This window comes from Balaenoptera borealis, assembly GCF_965194805.1.
Source record: "Balaenoptera borealis genome assembly, chromosome: 12".
Taxonomy (NCBI): domain Eukaryota; kingdom Metazoa; phylum Chordata; class Mammalia; order Artiodactyla; family Balaenopteridae; genus Balaenoptera; species Balaenoptera borealis.
In genome coordinates, this window is record NC_138869.1 from 30577687 (window position 1) to 30590289 (window position 12603).

The window sequence follows — 12603 nt, forward strand, 5'->3', positions numbered from 1 at the left end:
GATGCTGCCACCGTGGGGAAGTCAGCTGGTGATGTGCTGGTATGAAGTGAACAGGGTTTCCATCCGGTACAAACTGGAGTCCCAACCGGCACAGGCTGCATGGCCTGCATTATGAATAATGGGAAATTCTCACACGAAGGCTATGTGGGTGACTGGCAATGACTCCAAGACACTGCAGGTCATAGGCCTTTTAACATGTCCTTTACAATGATCCTCGTCTTGGTTCACTCACCGGGCATGTCACAGGTTATGATACAGTGCCCTCTGGAACGAGTGCCCCAGGGTCAGATCACTTGTATTTATCAATCACCTCACTTATTTCCCCACCTCCAGACACACCTCCAGACCGTCTTTATCGCTCCGCACAAAAGATGTGTCTCTTGGTTTATTTCCTTCTAGACTTCAGGGGACCATACATCCAGAGCACAAATCATAAGTCACAGGAAAAATTTTCTCTTTCCATAAGTGCAGGGGAAACTGCCTTTAACATTGTCTGCATGGTGAGGGAAAGCATTTGTTTTTCTCCTAGAGTGTAGACAGTGGAGGTGAGGGCTCTGTTAAAATGGGATGAATGCTTCTAATACAAAAAAAGGGAAAAACAGAAAACAGCTAAGTTTTTAGAGTAAAGAAGATTGTACATTTTTATCCTGCTAAATAAGTAAATTCTTCTCTTGCCAATATTGATTGATTTGTATGTTATGGCCTTAATGCATTTTATATTTTTAAAAAATAGTAAAAAAAACCCCAAAACTCATGAGGGGTGAGGAAGTAAGATATAAAGGAATAAAAGCGATGCAGAATATCAGACACCTGCCCCATCTCACATATAACCCCAGCCTAATTAAACTGAATCTCCTTAGCCCAATAGGGATAGAAAGAAAGAAATGAGATTGTCAAGGACCTAAGTCCATCTCATAAGTCTTTTAAGCATTAAACCGTTGCTTGACAATGGTAAGATGACTACGTAACACCTGTCATACTTTCCCAGTCAAGGGGGAGGGAAGGTGGATTTGAAGGACCAGTGCCAGAGTATTAGACGAAAATGTCAGCAAAGACAGATACTGAGTCCACATCTATAGAGAGAGCTGGAAAACACACACTACAACTTACACTCAAAGGACAAGAGCCTGCACCTTACGGCCTAATTAGTGGTCAGCTCCATAGGAAGACAGAGTTTGTTTCCCTTCATTCTGTAAAACAATATTGCTCAATCTTGGTTTTGATCACACCTAAAAATCTTAACTCTAAACTTTCTGAAAGTTCAAACTAAATGAACTATTATGATTAAAAACATAACAAAGCAGTGATACTTTTAGAATCCAGTCTTTAAAAATACTATAGTTTCCTCCACGATACGAATATACTGAATTATCCTCTACACACTTCAAAACTCACTGTTAGGAAATAACATCCTCACTTCTTTGCTCTCTGAAATTATGCCTTTAGGGCTCTGTTTTGTTTCACTTTGATCCCTATGAAATACAAATAACCGCTAAGAGTGTTGAAACATACAAGCTCCATCAGTCACTAAAATTAAGTGAATAAATGTCAGATCTCTTCTTATTGGAAATCACAGAATTCATTTAATAGTACTACAAAACCACTGGTACCTAAAGCTCCCTGTTTTGTAGCTGCCTTTGTGTTTAACCTAACATGGAAGCTGTTTTATTTTGTGTTTCTGCATTCCCTGCCACTGGTTTCTCCTGTTTAAAAATCATTCCAAAATTATACCTCCGTAGATGGGAGGGTTAAAGGGGGGGGCAAGTAAGGGGAGGTGGAGAGTGGAAAAAGAAGGAACTGCTGAGGAGGAAAAGGGGCAAAACCAATAAGGCGAATGAATGTTGCCCCTTCCCTATGGCAGATGGAAACTGACTCACAGAAAAAATGGTGTGAATTATTTGTTTCAGTTGAGTTTTTTCCTTCCTTAAAATGAAATAGAGTGACTTCGGGTCAGAGCAAGATGGCGTAGATGAGTTTCTCCCTGCTCCTCCCCACTCCACAGAAATATAAACCCTGGAAACAGCACAAGAGACAACCAAGGAGAATGCTGAAAGGGTGTAAGAGGAAGGTGAGATGGTTTCCTCAGGACTTAAGGAATAAAATAGCGGCAGGTGCCCCTCAACAGGGGCAGATGGCCTGGACCCATCATATCCCAATCCCTGACCTAACAAGAGAACAGGTAGGGTCATTCTACCTACCTACCTAACAGCCCAGGTAGGGTCATTCTTCTCCCAGATGGAAAAGGAGTCATGCTTGCAACATCAGGCATAAACCAAGCAGACCAAACAAATACCACAAAGGCTCTGAAAATTAAACTGCCATTGAAACCACAGCCCACAAAGTAGGCCAAGATCTATAAGTGAAATCTAAACAGGTGACTGCCTGTTAAAATGGAAGATTTAGATGGGACCTAGAGTCTCCTAACATAATAGAAAAAATGTCCGCAATACAACTTGAAATCATGTCATACCAAGAACCAAGAAAATCACAACTTGAATGACAGAAGACAGCCAACGGATGGCAACATCCACAGACATAAATCAGATGTTGGAATTATCTGACCAGAATTTTAGAGCAGTCATCATAAAAATGATTCAGCAATCAATTATAAAGTCTCTTGAAATAAATGGAAAAATAGAAAGTTTCAGCAAGGAAATAAAATTATCTTAAAAAAAAACAAATGGAAATTATAGAACTCAAAAATACAACATCACCAATGAATCACTCAGTGGATCGTATCAAGAGTAGAGTGGAGGTGACAGAGGATGAAAGTGGTGATCTTGAGGACACAGTAGAATTCACCCAATCTGCATGAGAGAGAAAATAGACTGAAAAAATAAGGCAAAGTGTATAAGGATCTCTCTGTATTATTTCTTACAGTTACATGTGAACCTACAATTACATCAAGAAAAACTTTGTTAAGAAAGGAAATAGCTTTTCAGTATCACATTAATAATTGAAATTTTTGCTACTGCATTTAACTATCGCCTGTAACATGTACAAAACAACATCTTTTATGAGAAACAAGCAATCAGCACAGGCCAGCTGGCCCAGAGCAGAACATACTGCACTCTGTTAACAAGAACTCTGCTTACAGGCAAGTCATCATTTCAATAGATATTGAAAAATACATTTCAGAGCTTAGAAAGTCGACTTTTCTCATTTAACAGTTCTGCAGAGGGGCATCTCCAGAGTTTCTAGAGAGCTGGGTCTTCTTAGAGGCAGCCCTTTGTTCATTTTATAAATTGGGGAGAGCTAAACTGCTAAAAGACTACAACATCAGAATATGATTCCTTTTCTTCCATCTTGACCCCAAAACAATGCAGGGCAGAAGTTCTTGGTTAGGATGCCTGTTCTGTAGTCCTAAACCTTCCCTCCAGTGGTACCCAAAGATCTAGCCACAGTCTCCAACCAAGCTTTTGTCAGAAATAAAGTTGACATTTTGATCTTTATTTATACTTGCCCTGGGTCTATTGCTCAAGTATTTCAAAACTTAGGTAAAGAAGAAGGGAGCTTGAGGTCAGCCATGTGATTGGAAAGGGGAATGGCCATGGCCATTGGCAACATTGCTATAGGCTGTCTCTGCACAGCAAACACTTGGAAAAAGTGGCGTATGGAAATGGGATAGAATAAATGCAGCCTGCAGAACAACGCTTGATGCTCCTGCTGTTGATCTCAATTTTGTGTAGCATTATCCTTTTCAGTTTCATTAATGGTAAATAAAAATGGAATGATATTTCCAATCAAATTTAAGTTGGAGGAAGGCGTATTCCATGTAGAGTGAATAACGTTTAAATATGCGGAATCAATTGCATAGATTTCTAGGTGGAATTTAACGGTGGCAATAGTATCAATACAGGGCAGAGGCAAAGAGTAATAGAAGCACCAGGGCCTGGTGGCTGGGATGTAGGGTCTGGACCGTGAAGCGCCGTGTGTGCTGTGCAAAGGAACATGATCCTTATCTTGGAGTTGCCAGGGAACTGATGTTGTATTTATTTTCCACTTCTTGAGATGAAGAAAAGAGAATTTAACTTTGTACCTCTCCTCAAGGTTTAGAGATTTGCCTCCTAACTACACACTAGATTTATGATAATGCTCACATTCATACCATGCCTCTCAGGGAGCTAGAACATTGGTTTTTGAACTCCAGTGGGTTTAGGAATTAGCTGAGCTCTCAGTTAACTGTGCTGACCCCTAGACCCTACCCTCAAAGAGCCTGGTTGAGTTGCTCTTGAGTGGGCTCTGGCAAGCTGGGTTAATTCTGAGGGCCCAGGTCTTTGGATTACACTTTGAGGACTGTAAATGATTACAATTTAAACAAAACTCCCCCTACTCCTGTCCTGTGAACAAAAGATCTGAATGTACTTTCAGATGGAATTAGCAATGTTGCTTCCAGTCTCCACTAGAGGGTAATATATCAGAATTTTGAGTTTTGAACAAAACTTGTTTAAATTGTATGATTTTGTTGTTGTTGTTTTGGGGTGTTTTTTTTTTTTTTTTTTTTTGAGAATCAGAGGGTTTAAAACTTTTTTTTAATGTGGATTTTTTCCCACATGGAAATGTTAAAAGAAAAAGCATTCTTTGGAAAACTTATTCCCCCTTTGTTATTTTCTAGTTTAATCAAATGACTTGCTCAGATTAAAATATTTCCTCAGTTGCTAACACATTGTCATTCTGGGTGATGCAATTATAGGATGTTAGTGATAATACCTCCTCTGTTTTACAGATGAGAGACATGAGCCCCAGGAATAAACTAGCTCAAGGCCTCTACGGTTAGTAGTGGAGTTGAGGATAGACCCCAGGTGGCCTGACCATCAATTCAACATCATTTTTCATAAACCATCTTATAAAAAGTTTAGATAATTTTGGGAGTGCTGGGGATGGAGAAAGAAATGCTGCATTATCAAATTTTAGTTCCTTTAGCTACAGTCCTAATGAGAGTCAGAACCTGAAATATTCATTTGAAACAGACTTGAGAGCTGTATGAAGTAACCATGCTTAATGACTTTATAAATCTGGTGTCTCCTCTGTAGATGAAGCTCCCCACTTCTCTTTTTCTTTTTTTCTGCTGGATTATACCAGTTTTGAGTTAAAACTCTTTGATTTCTGTCTTTTGATCTTGTGCACATGGCTTTATTGTTGTTGTTTTTAAATGGTGGAAACATAGCTTCCAAGTAAGGACAAAACGAATTAGGATTTAAAAGAACAATAGCAAGTGAGCATTGTCAAATAAGGGAAGTGGGTATAAATGTTCCAGTAAATCAGCCAGTTTATATTTTAAGTTGTCTTGGCTTTGATAAAGAAATCTGTGCAAAAGGGTTGCACTTTCTTTCTCTCTCTCTTTTTTTTTTTCTTTTTTCTTTCTTTTCTGACATGAGGCATTTGCTTCCCTGAATGGCTTAGTGTCTGGTGAAGCCATGTGCTTTTTTTTTTTTTTTTGGCATGGTTCTCACCCCCAAGAGCTGCTAAAAGAAAAAATGGCCTTTTCTTAGAAGGATGTTGACCGCTTTCAATCTAGGTGCTAGTATTTGGCCAGCCCAACAATGGTATTATGGTATTATCCCCATGAGGAAGTAGCAGTAGTGTTACTTCTTTGTTGTGATGGGAGTGATTTCCTGAGATGGAAGATTTAAGAATTTAATTGGGGTATAAGAAGGAGTCACTAGGCAGTAACCTAACATTTTCCCCTTTTTAATGGGAAACCACCGGTCATTTCATGCCCTTTAAAATGGTATCTCCTGAGCATCCCACTTATATAAAACCCTAAATTCCCAAGGTGTAAACCAGCCTTACTATTATAATAAAAACTAATTTTGCCAAGCTCCTGGTAAGTGTAAAGCAAGGGGCTAAGAGGTTAATCCATCAGATCTTATTTATCCCTCATAACAACCTTATGAGGTAGTTGCTATTATTATCCCCATTTTACAGATGATGAAACTGAGACTGACATGGACTAAGGAATTAATATTAAAAAACTAGAAGTAGATGAGTTGTTACTTAAATCCAGGCAGGCAAAGTACAAGTGCCTGCACTTCACCACTCTGTTATCCCATGCTTAGTTTACATACAGCCCCTAGGATGGCAACACAGAGAGAAATGTATCCAGTGGTGCAGAACCGCATTTAAAATTGAAACATGATGTGTATCTATCTTCTCTTTAAGGTTAACATGTTCTTAGCAGGGGGAAAAAAGGTTAATTATTGGCCACACCTCAGCCAGTAAGAATAGCCTGCAAAAGCTGAGATAGGGTTAATGTCTAGGATAAAATTCAAGCCAGACCTGATTTTCATGCTCTATTTACTGTAGCAGACCAGAATCCTTCCTTCAGAATCTCTGAAAACAGAAAGAATAAATAGCAAATATATTAAAAAGACCAGAACCTAGACATGCAATGCATATTCACATTAGAGACAGGTATTATTTCGGATATAGCTTAAATTACATTTCTGGGGCATCAAGGTATGTGCCTCAATTCACAAGAGTTTAAAGCTCCATCTTTACAAGATTATCTAGAGCGCTCACTGAAACATGCAAGAGGGAAAAGAAAAGCACTGGAAGGAAAGAGAAACACTGAAATTCCTACTCCAAGGATTGGCCTGGGTATATACTGGGTGGTCCATGTACCACAGGTGGTGTCTGAGATGATGCAAGATGGTACATGGATACGTTTTTATAGAGAAATGTTGATAGTTGCATAATAATTAAATGAGTTTTAGGGGGGGAAACCTAGCATCTAAAATCAGTGGTTTTTATGGATAGTCCTTAGGACAAGTCTGGGTTTTAAGGAGTGAGCAAACAAATTTGATTTGAACAAAAGTATTAAGTGAATAATATTCATAGAGATAGACATATATGGGAAGAATTTTGAAGGTGTTATACAAGAAGGATTGAAGTTTGGGAAACTTTAGTATGGCAGAATCAGTATATGATAAAGGCTCTAGATACGTGGGTCCAATTTCTTGTTCTGAAATGGACCAACCATATGACCGTGGGTAAACCATTTCACACCTCTAATCCAGAGTAGCTTTGACTATAAAATGAGAGGTCTAGACCAGATCAGGGAGGCCCTTCCAGGGACCATGGACCCATAGAAGACCTTGGCATTACCACAAAGGGTCTGAGAACTCATGTACTCAGTAAGCAATGACTTGGGACTCAATCAGTACATCCTAATGGTAAACATATGACTGATTTACAAAAGCATATAGATGCTGTCATGATTAGTTAGGAATTTAATTAACTTGAACTAACTTAAGTGAAAACTCTACTGAATGCATAGGTACTTGAACTTAATGTACATTCTCCAAAAAACAGATACTAAAAGTACAATTGATATTTTTGATATCGTCACACGTCCATGCAGATTTTCCCTATTAATACAGTTTAAACTTCCATACTGTGGAAAAATTACAACTGTGCACAACACAGAAAGGTGGCCCAAGAGATGGCGAATGGAAGCTGATGAGTTCCCCTGTTACATGATAGTGCTGAGGGGAAAATACCCTCATTTGATCTTTTATCTGACCTAGAATATCTGCACACAGAAGAGACCATCCTAATGACCTTACATACCCAGGCCAAATTTCAAAAAAGTAGATTTGTAGATAACTGTTTTGGATGGAAATTAGCTTAATGATAACAATGGTAATAAGGATTGAATTGCACCCATTTATTTAGTATATAATGTGTGTGTGTGTATATATCAGATGCTGTGCTCAGTATTTTATGCATCTCTAATCTTGCAGTGTATGAATACCCTTAATTTGTAGTTGATGAAACTGTAAGTCAGGGAGGCTGAGGTTTGTGCCCAAGACCATAAATCCATAAGGTGCCAATACCAGGATTCAAATCCAGAGCTCTTTGGTTCCAAATGTCTACCGTACTACCCTGTTTTCTGATATAATGAAAGTGGAGAATTCTAAACAGACATAGGCATAGAAGAAAGAGCTATAAGTATAAGTTCAGCAGAATTTTCTTGGAAGGAAGATAAAGGCTCTGAAGTTAAAAGAAGAGATGATTCAATCATATAAGACCCATTGGTGGTCACTGTTAGATTTAGGCTAGGACTGAGAGTGAGTATTAAATTTTCACAGCTAAGGTCCCATTACTGTATCTCCTGCCAATTATTGAAAAGGCTTTCTCAAAAGTTAGTCTACTGAGATAATGACAGGATTCTGATGGCTGTCCCCATACTTATAGAACTGTTCAGACATATTTTTTGCAGCATCAGTTGGCATCATCCAACAACCTGGTAATTTGAGGGACTAGACTGATGTAGAAAGCTTATTGCTGATTGCTTGAATCAAACATTGTAATCATCATATATCCGTAGTTGTTCTCCTATGTCAAGGAAACGCCTATGAGACAAGCCCAATGGGAAAGGAGTTAAATAATATTCTGGGTACACGATCACTTGTAGAATGGCTTGGGACATGGTTTGTTTGCACTCCAGCTACGCTGAATGGAAAAGAAAGGAAACTCATTCATCCTTTCATTCAAAATACATTTGATGAGTTCCTATCATGTAGAGCTTACTAATTACTAAAGAACGCCAGTAAATGATACAGGAATCAGAGTCAGAGAAGTCCCAATCTTTATCCCTCACGGATTATCAAGACTGATTTTCTAATTAAAAGTGCATGATTTATTCCGGCCACTGTTGTCTATATATAACAGTGATTTATGATACCATAGTTTTCAGAACACTGGACAAAGAGCCAGGGAGAAGTGATCAAGTCCCAGTTTTCCCACCTACCAGCTGTAGGACCTTGGATAAATCAGGGAAACTCTCTGGGATTCAGAATATATGGAGATAAGAATATTTCAAGTCAAAGAAAGATCTAAAGCAATGATGCTTTCCCCCATCTTATAAAGACTATTTACTCTCCTCCAAATCTATGAGAGAATCCCAGGGTTCAGAGAAGCTCATGAAGTAACATCACTCCAAGATGTATGCAATCAAGCTATTTTCTGGTGTCTGGTGTCTCAGGTGGGCAGGAAGCAAAAACAAGTTTTCCTTTTTCCTGTGCAACTCCTGGAGTAGCCGCTTGGTGGTGCCAGATGGCCTGTGTTTATTTGCAGACAAAAACTTCCAGAAACATTTTTTTTTCTATACTTATAAGGCTACCGGGGAGTTCTCTCCTCTTTGCTATTTATACATATCTTCAGTCAGTATTTTTCAACCCATAAAAAGGTATTGAAGGGGAGATCTGGAAATCTTAAAAGCGTAGTAAACTGAGGAGAAAATAAATAAAGGAGAAATGAAACTAAGGAGAAAGATCAAGGAAGGAAACAAATGTAATACTCAGCAAAGTGTCACAAATGTCAGATTCAGAAACAAATTCAAGTAATTGCCTTTAATCATAAGTTAAAGAGGTGGTATGGTCTCTCGCAGCTGCAACTGTCTCATCTATAAAATGAAGATAATGCTACCTTATCTTCCTAGAGGGAAGGCTAGCTTCCAGCTCCAAGACCGCAGGCTCTGTTAAAGGGACTGATCAAATTGAGACCGTGTTTACCTATCAGGATCCTCTCTCCCCTCATGGTAGGAGGAGTCTAAGCAGAATGGGTTTATCTGGCCAAGATGGCAGTTACATGTTCAAATTTGGAGAGTCTTCGTAAACCCCATGTGCACTGCTGCCCCTGTCACCTGAGCCATCTCATCTCCCTGGTGACCTACGACAACAGCCTCCTGTATGGCCTCCCCCCTCCCTCCCTTCCTCTCTATAACCCATTCTGCATCCAACTGCCTGAGTCAGTTCAATCATGCGCTCTCCTCCTTCACACCCTTCGATGGCCACCCGTCACAGTTAGAATAAAATCCAAACTCCTTCCTGTGGATGCCAAGGTCCTACATGATCTGGTGTCTGCCTGCCCGTGGCAGGCAGTGCTGGTTGACTATCCAATGCTGTATCAATGTTCTCTTCTTTCTTGTGAGCAGAAATCTGATGCTGTGGGTGACAGCACGAGCTCAGTCATAAACTCTCAACTCCCTGGATTCATGTGAGTTAGGAGTAGCCAGACAACCCATTTCTAGCTGATGAAGTATGAGGGGAAGACTTCTGGTGAGGTCCTTCTGGGAAAGCTTTTGTTCCCCATCATTTCCAAAAAGGACAAATTCAGCATGCATGGGTCTTTTACCCTTCACCTATCTTCTTCCTGCCTTGATTAGGAATGGAATACCCATAGGGAGAGTGACTATTTCATGACCATGAGGATAAAGCCTACATGCTCAATATAGAGAAGCAAAAGATAAAGGTATCTTGAGGCCCTGATAGCACAGAATATGATACCACCTTGGACCCCATACCTCTAGATTTTTTCTAATGTGATAAAAATACACCCATTTTCAGTTAAGTGACTGTTGTCTGGTTTTTGTTTCAAGTTGCCAAAAATAATTTTATGTAATATTCTCTCTCTGATTTGTCTTTTACATTTCCCCCTTACTCATCCCACTTGCTACAGGTGTGCTGTGTGTGCATCCCAGATCTTCCCCTTCAAACAGAAAGGTCTATTTTCCTACCTTTTAGGAAGATTAAGTGACAGTATTCACCTCTTAGACTTAGAGGATGGCCTTGTTTGAAGAGAGCCGTCTTTCCGAAAGTATCACACTCTTTCTGAGGCAGCCCACATGCAATGTCTAAGAGACTTAGGGATAGAAATCCCAGCCCCATCCTTTTTCCAAAGGGGGCAACCATGAAGGACTATTCCAAATTCAGAGTTATTGTGGGGTTGGATGAGGCCTTTGTTGAGACTGTGTCGTAGCCCAACTACTCTCTCTTTCCAACTTTGCTTCTTCCCTTCCCTTCCAAAAATGTTGATCCCCAAAGTATTCCCTAATAAACCTCCTGCGTGGTTTTTTTTTTTTTTTTTTTTTGCAACCTATATATTTTATTAATCCTCCTGCATGTTACTCACCATCTATGAGTCTTCTCAGGGAGCCCAACTTTCAAGGACCCATGTCCCTTCCAGGCTCAAGCAGTAAAACCTCCCTGTGTTCTCGTGGAGCCTCTTCCCTTTCCGTGAGGAGTGTGGAGCCCAGGTTTGAGAGGTGGGAACATAAGATCTCTGAGTCACTACATGGAGTACAGCAGCCGAGGGAGTGCTTGATCTACAGCAGATTTTGAGTCATCAAGAAATACATTCTTATGGTTAAACCACTGAGATTTGGGAGTTGTTACCAATGCCTAAAACTAGCCTAGCCTGTTACAGGGTTTTGACTACACAAATGCAACAAAAACTTTCTGGCACTTATTCTGAAATGCCTTTTGCTCATCAAGATAAAAATAATGTGATTGGTCTTTTTTCAGCCACCTATAGACTCCCCCTTTCACCTCAAGTTAAAAATCATAGGACAGAGGTCAGGAGGCATTTTGTAAGAGATGAGAATCATTTTAAAATTTGAAATAGACCCTTTTCCTCAAACTCAAGGCATAACACCAGTTCTGACCTCCTCCGGATCAGTCTTTCTAAGTTTTCACGGTATTGTTCTAGTCTTAGGTTCTGCCATTCACCACCTTCCTTTTGGGTTTGGCTGAGCCATGAATTATCCTGAAACTTTGCAGTACACTGTATAAGGAGTTGACCTCTTTCATCTAGACAGCCAAGGCCATGCTCACAGCTGTTCACTGCTGGTCCCTTTATTAGGAAGAATATTTTGCTTAAAGGATCTCTAAAGTGGCAGAAGCTTGACACACAACTTCCATTAAACAAAAAGTTTACAGTAAGGAGCCATGCTCTGCTCAGCACTTTGCAAGCAGCTATTGGGTATGGTCTCTTGCACAGAGGCATATAGGATATTCTTCTACTTCTGTTCTGATGGCTGCCTTAACTACTACCATCAGCTGCCACTTATTGATAATCAACAATGTGCCTGGCTCTGTGCTCACCCCTTTAGAGATGTTACTTAATTTGGTTCTCCCTACAGCAGTGTATGGTACAAATTCTTATTCCTATTTTACCACCAAGGAAACTGAGACTCAGAAAAGGCAAACTTTCCTAAAATTCTACAGCTGCATAACATTAATGCCAGGATTCAAATCTGGTTTTGCCGACTTAAGAGCCCATGCATTTAACCACAGAACTCTGCCGACTTCCATGTGGGGAAAGAGGAGAGTCACAAATGCAGGGCTGAGATATTCCTCCCCTCAGTCCGTCTGTTTATCTCCTGGCTGCTTTGTACTTTGCTTAGGATCCTAGAAGGTCCGACACAGGAGATACTTTTTCAGCTTGGAAGGATTCATTTTAAATAAAAAAGAGTAGTTTGATAGCCCTTACTTCAGGGAAGGGAAAGGCATTTTAAAGCTAGTACAAGTGAGTTTTCCCCTTGAATTCAGTGTTAAATGGCTCTTGCAAGGACTCCCTGAAAGTTTTTTCCCCCCACCAGCCAGATTTTGGCTGGCAGATTACATCTCTGCCTGAGAAGATGCTGCCAGGCCAAACCCCCTCACACCGCGCTCCTTTGTGCCAATGGCGTGTTGTCAGGGATGAGGATGCAACCAGCAAGCACGGCCAGAGAGGCTAAGATAGAGTCATACAGACCATCTGCATGGCTCTCCAGCTTGCTGGGCTGCTTTGAGATCCTCCCAAGGACATCCTTCACAC

General features: G+C 40.1%; 1 protein-coding gene across 2 annotated transcripts in view; it reads left to right on the forward strand.

Annotated features, from left to right (window-relative positions):
- Positions 1-12603, forward strand: part of CADPS (calcium dependent secretion activator) — a 781950-nt gene that overhangs the window by 28560 nt on the left and 740787 nt on the right. The gene's annotated exons all lie outside the window — the stretch shown is intronic.